General features: G+C 47.7%; 1 long non-coding RNA gene across 1 annotated transcript in view; it reads left to right on the top strand.

Moving 5' to 3' along the window:
- Positions 1-2,962: 2,962 nt before the first annotated feature.
- Positions 2,963-6,000, top strand: part of LOC128345946 (uncharacterized) — a 54,179-nt gene continuing 51,141 nt past the window's right edge. The window contains exon 1 of the long non-coding RNA XR_008316711.1: positions 2,963-3,033. This is a non-coding gene — a long non-coding RNA (uncharacterized LOC128345946). The remainder of the gene's footprint in view (positions 3,034-6,000) is intronic.

Below are 6,000 nucleotides of genomic sequence, written 5' to 3'. Positions count from 1 at the left end.
GTCTCAGCAGGAATGAAGCCAGCCTCACCAAGCCATAATGGTTAGTTATGAGACTAGCTATGAATCCAAATAAGAACCATGTAAAAGGACAGAAACCCAAGCCCCCAAATAATCAAATAATCTCAGAAAGCAATGGAAAGATCTCAGCACTCCCTAATCCAGGCGTATTCATGGCCTGTCCAAAGAACATCATTTCCTATGACTTGGTGCAAGCCATGTTTTTTCATGCTATAGTTGCTGAGAGTGAGTCTTTGGTACTGGGTGTCCTCCTTCATCTGACCAGTGACTCCTTTGTGTATTTTGGCAGAAAGAAAAACCATGTTCAGCCAACACAGATGAAACATGCACCTATCTGAGTTAGAATTAAATGCATCTGTTAATGGATGGAATACTCTGTTTTCTCCGATTAGCATCTTGCTGTCCATACTAACAGCAATTTTTTAACAGCAGCACCCCCATTTGCGCCAGGAGTCGAAATCAACTTGATGGCACACTTTACCTTTACCTTTTTACCCCCATTTAACGTTAAGAATGAAAATCAGGATTTCATTTCACTTTGCAAATGGTATGTTCAGTATTATTTTTAACCAAAGATTGCAAATCAAAATGCTTATTCCAGTAATAATGGGGTCATTTGCGTTTATTAAAGCAGTCTATGGTTTGTCCAATGCAGCCAAATGTGTATATCCATGACACACACAAACTGCGGCTTGAAATAGCAGGGAATAAGGGTGTAACACTGTCACAGTCTGTGTCATTCAGTCCCTTCTCCCTGTTATTCCACAACTGAGGTCCTTGGTCCATTAACCGCTTCTGCACCTCACTTTTCACCCTCTATGAGAAGCCATTTCTGTGTCTTTTCTCCCCCTTTCCCATTTCCATTCTTTCCCCTACATATGGCCATTTAGAAAGAAACCAGCCATATGACAATATCCACTAGCCAAGAATTAAAGGGGAAGAGTCACCAGCCTGTCAATCCCTCTCTCCCTTGGGCCCAGCTCCAAGAGTGAGTTCTCTGACAAAACCTTCCCTGAACGACCTAGCCTCGCCAACTCCATTCCTGGCTCTTTATTGGTCAGTCCCTGCCTGAATGCTGACTACACTGCTCTGTCCTCAATGGCAAGTCCTCACCCCATCTCCCACTTGCCAAATTCGTCCTGGCGATTGGTTCTGGCCATTCCCAAATTGGGCTGCAATACTCCAGTGTCCTATAGAGGTCTTAGTAAATTGTCAGCCTTGTAGAGAGAAGCTTCTTAAGTTGGAAGCAGGAAGAGAGCAAAGGACTTAAAACAGTTTACAATTTAGAATGATAGTTTACAATGTAATAGACACAGATCTAAAGAAAAAAGGGATTGGGAGGGGGAAAGAAAAGCCCCATGTTCAGGCACCAACTCCTACAGCACGCTACTTAGTGAGTCCGTTCAAATGTCACACAGAATCTCAGTAAAAGTTAACAAAGCTTTCCCAGATAAACAGAGTACAGCACTGCGGGTTATCAACAATCTCTACTTGTTTCCCTTAGCCATGGTTTGTAAGTGTCTCATCCTTCTGCCTTCACCTCCCAGGAAGGGCCCAAACACAATCCCAGGCTGCCTTGCTCGGCCCTGCTCCTGGCAAGTCCTTGCCCCTTCACCCACTTCCCAACCATTGGCCCCCAGTAACAAAGAAGACAGGTTTGCCTGCAAGTGGCAACAAAATGAAGCTTCTGTTGGGCTTGCAGGGAGTGTGGGCTTAGCCCGCTCTCCCCAGCCGCTCGTAGCTGGGCAGCTGGATCGGCCGCCCACACGGCTGCCGGCTCCATCATGGAGCCAGTGGGGGTTTCAGGGATCAGGGGCCGTTTGGCCCCCAGAAGTTCCAGGATGCTCAACGTGAGTATATGGGCATCCTGGAGAGACCCCAAGCCCGGGAGGCTGTTTGCAGCCTCCCGGCCAGGGGTCTACTTGTATGTCAACGCACACCGCAGCGACACATGAGCGACCAAATGAGGTTACTGGAGTGCTCACTCCATTAACCTCATTTAAGGGGGAGGGAGAATTAGGGAATTAGCAATTAGCTTGGTGGTTCCCACGATCCCTGGAAATTGGGCTAAGCTCCCTTAGCCTGCATTCCAGGGATTGTGGGAATAGCCTCACTCATTGCCAGGAGATTTAGGACTAACAGAAGGAAGTACTTTTTCACACAGCACATAATTAATCTATGGAATTCTCTGCCATGGGATGTGATGATAGCTGCTAGCTTGAATGGCTTGAATGGCATGCCCTCACCTCTTGCCTATGGGCTTCTCGGAGGCATCTAGTAGGCCACTGTGTGGAACAGGATGCTGGACTAGATAGGCCTTGGGCTCCCTCAGCTCTTTCTACCCACTTTCAGAGTTCTCCAGGGCACTTTTTAGATTCCACCCTGCAACGGGGTCACAGCGAATCTCGGAAGTGTGCTTCCACACTTCCTGTGTTGTGACACCGCAGTCCCTACGCTGACAGCAGGGTGCTGTTCATATTTCCAATGCCTTGTTTCAAATTTAAGTGCTGCGATATAGTGCTATGACATAGTGTATCCAGCATTAAAAAGTTGCTATTTGGGGGGTTGTTAGTTTCCACGAGGCTGCTCCCCCTGCTGTTTACGTTTCAAATGCGATTTTCCTGAAGGGAAGCATTTTACTGCTTTTGTTTTGAGCAGCTAAACTGGATAGCGCCCAGATGCTTTCAGCGGCCTACAGGAGCAAAGGAGCTCTTAAAGCAATAACTTGAAAAATACTTGGAGAAACTGCCACCAGTCTATGTAGACAATGTTGAGCTCTGCTACTGTGCTGAAATCTAACAATGAACTGTTTATTCCTTATGAAATAAACCAAGAGAAAACTGCATCCAGACCTAACTTTCCAACTTGCACTGTTTTCCCTCTCATCAGATTCGTTCCTAACCTTTACACCTCTTCACGAAATCCTCTTTTTTCTCCTAGACAGCAAGACTTCCCAATCTTGATATAGTCGTCAGCTTCTTGCCAACGGACCTTTAAAAACGCCACTGTCCTTTCGTAAGTCTTTCTAACTCTCCCCTGCTCTGGGTATTCCATTCTGCTCTACTAGTCCTGACTGAGAACTCACGCTCCTCCTCCTCTTTATATAGCATTGACATATTAATACACTAACCCCATAATACTCATTTTCCTTATTCAAGACACTGTGTATATTCATTGATAAAGTCTAATCAGTCATCCAAAAACATTTGGTTTAATGAGAGTTATGGTTTAAGATGAGCTTTAAATTTTCAATGGTGCTCTAAAAAGCATGGGCATTACTGGCCTGCCACCCCACCTGATTCACGCATGCCCCAGAATGCCCCATGATGACCATTTTTTGGATGGGGGGGAATTTGCTTTTTCATTTGTCACATGACAATGACAGCCATCATTTAAAGCATGACAGCTCATTTTAAGAATGGGAATAATTGTAGTTGAAAAGAAATATGGCAGGTAGTGCAGGTGTTACCTCTAAAAGTTCAGTAGGAAGGCTTCAAAAGTCTACTCACTCTAGATCTCCCTTAACTCAAGGCAGATTTTTCATGATCACATTTGCCCTATGATTACTTAAATGATCCGGTGGGGGGGGGCACTTTAGGTCCTTGCACGTGATCATATGGGGGTTGGTTTGTGGGGGTAAAGAGCTTCTAACCTGTTTCCAAAAGATGAGTAGACTCTCTGTTTGGATCTGCAATCTCAGCACCCAGACTATCATGGCAGCTATGTTCTCAGTTGCTGCAAGGATTGGCAAAACCTTCCTATCATGCTTCGCACTGCCAGATGACTGGAAGCCCGCTTTACACCATCAGCTGTCCCCTGACAAAGAGACAGGAGGCAGGACTGGCCTTCCTGAAGGCATTGCTAGCCAGAGGTGCTCTTACTACTAGACTTTAGGGCTGAAGTCCAGGACCTCCATACCCCCGGGGCCCCCCCAAATCCTCTTTAGTCTGTCCTGGGTGGTGTAGTTTGTGCCCTCAAGAACCTACATGTTGAAAAATGATGCTTAACCTGCATCAGGGGAACCTCCAAAGGCCTTAGGTACAGGCTCCAAAATTATCTAGGTGCACCTCTGTTGCTAGCAAAGGACCATAGAGTACGCTGGGCAAAGCGGCACATTCACAGACTGCAGCTCTTGTAGCTACTGCTCTCTATTGCAAACATGGCTGCTTGCTCCCAGAGACTCCTAGGGACCCACATGAACAATACACTGAGGTAGGATGGCTCCTATTTTCACCCTACCTCAGTAAAGAATATGATTCAAGATCTGGGCCACTCACATTTGAGTGAGCTGGGCTGGAGGGATTTGAGTGGGTTCTCATGAGCCCGCAAAGCTGGGCTTCATGCCTCCTAGCTTCATGTTGATAGTCATGTGAATAGCCCTCTTGCGAAGTATCATGATGACCCTTGAAAAGTTAAAACTTTCTATTCTAGGCGGAAGTTAGACATTATCCTTTAAATCTTCTTTTGCTGTGCTTTCCAGTTTCAATTCTAGTTGAGTTCTCTACCTAGCTGGCCATAAGGAAACACTAGCTGACCCCACACAGAGCATCTGTGCAACAGTACAGTCCCTCCACCTTCAGGCCCCCCGCCCCCTTCTGTCCCAGTCTCCCATTCCCATCCCACCCCCAGTCTTTCCTGCCCTCTCCACCCACCTCCTGCGCCAGTCTCTCCTGCTATCCCCCTCCCCACCTTCTGCCCCAGTCTCCCCTGCCCTGCCCTTCCCTGCCTCACCTCCTGCCCTCCCATGCCCCGCCCCACCTCCTGCCCCAGTCCCTCCTGCCCCAGTCTCTCTTGCCCTCCCCCACCTCCTGCCCGTCGCTCCTGCTCTCCCACCCCGCCACACCTCTGCTGACCCCGCACAGAGCCTCTTATCTCACCGGGCGGCAGGCCGCCATTTTTGTCTGGCGCTTGTCAGCCGTCGGGCAGCCCAGCGGCTCCTGAAGGTGCCTCTCCTCCCTGCTTGTCATCCCTCAGCCGGTCAACCATTCACCTCCCTCAGCCGCAACCTCCCTCAGCCACAACCCCTGTGGAGTCTCGTGAACCGCCTCCTAGCGCTCACTCTTCCCTCCTGCCCTGTCACCCCCTCTGGGCTCAACATTGGTCGCTGCTGCAGTGGGGGCAGAGCTTGCCTCATCCCCACGCATCCTCCTGGTCCTTCTACAGGGATTAATAATATAGAGGTTGGTTTGCTTGTCATGAGGAGTAAGAATTTGTTTCTTCTAAAATCATTATGATAGTGAGTAGATAGAGCAGTGTCATAAGAACATAAGAGCTTTGCTGAATCACGCCCAAGGCCTATCTAGTTCAGCATTCTGTTTCTCACAGTGGCCCACCAGATGCCTTGGAAAGCCTACAAATCAGGAGATGAAGGCATGCCCCCTTCATCTGTTCTGTTTATGCTCTGTCTGCAGGGAGGAGTGAGGGAAATAGGAGAAAGATGCACCTTTCCACATGGTGGTTCTCTTTATATTTAGCAGGGAGAGAGCAAGTGTCCCTAATCATTACCAGAATAGTATTCCTCCAGTGGCTGTTTCTGGACTTTGGAAACAGCTTTTAAGCAGAAAAGGCTCAGATCAGGGGAGGCAGCAAACCTTGTTTTCTTTCCTAAAGAAGCAAGCAAGCAAGCAAATAAATAAACAAACCAACAAACCAACAATAAAACAAGAGGTAAAGGCAAGGAAATTTGTTAGGGCTAGTCTTTACTAGTTTTTTTATTTCTGGCTGGCTAGGGGTTTGTTTTTGGCAGGGCAGTTTCAGTTGCACCTAGAGAGACAGAGGGTGGGTATTAGCTGGAGGTGAGCTAATGCTTGTGGGAAGGGCCACATTCCAAAGGTGGCTCAGTTTGGAAGCCACTCTTAAGAAAACAAGGCTCAGAGCAGGAGAACCTAGCTACCCAGAGCTTTGCAAACAAGAGTTTGCTAACAGATATAAAAGGAGTTTTGCATGGGGTTTAGCGGGGAAATATGTGGGGAGGCACGCAAA

This window comes from Hemicordylus capensis, chromosome 1 (genome assembly GCF_027244095.1).
Source record: "Hemicordylus capensis ecotype Gifberg chromosome 1, rHemCap1.1.pri, whole genome shotgun sequence".
In the NCBI taxonomy this organism is placed as follows: domain Eukaryota; kingdom Metazoa; phylum Chordata; class Lepidosauria; order Squamata; family Cordylidae; genus Hemicordylus; species Hemicordylus capensis.
Note: the sequence above shows the minus strand (reverse complement) of the source record. Positions and strands in the feature narration are given on the sequence as shown.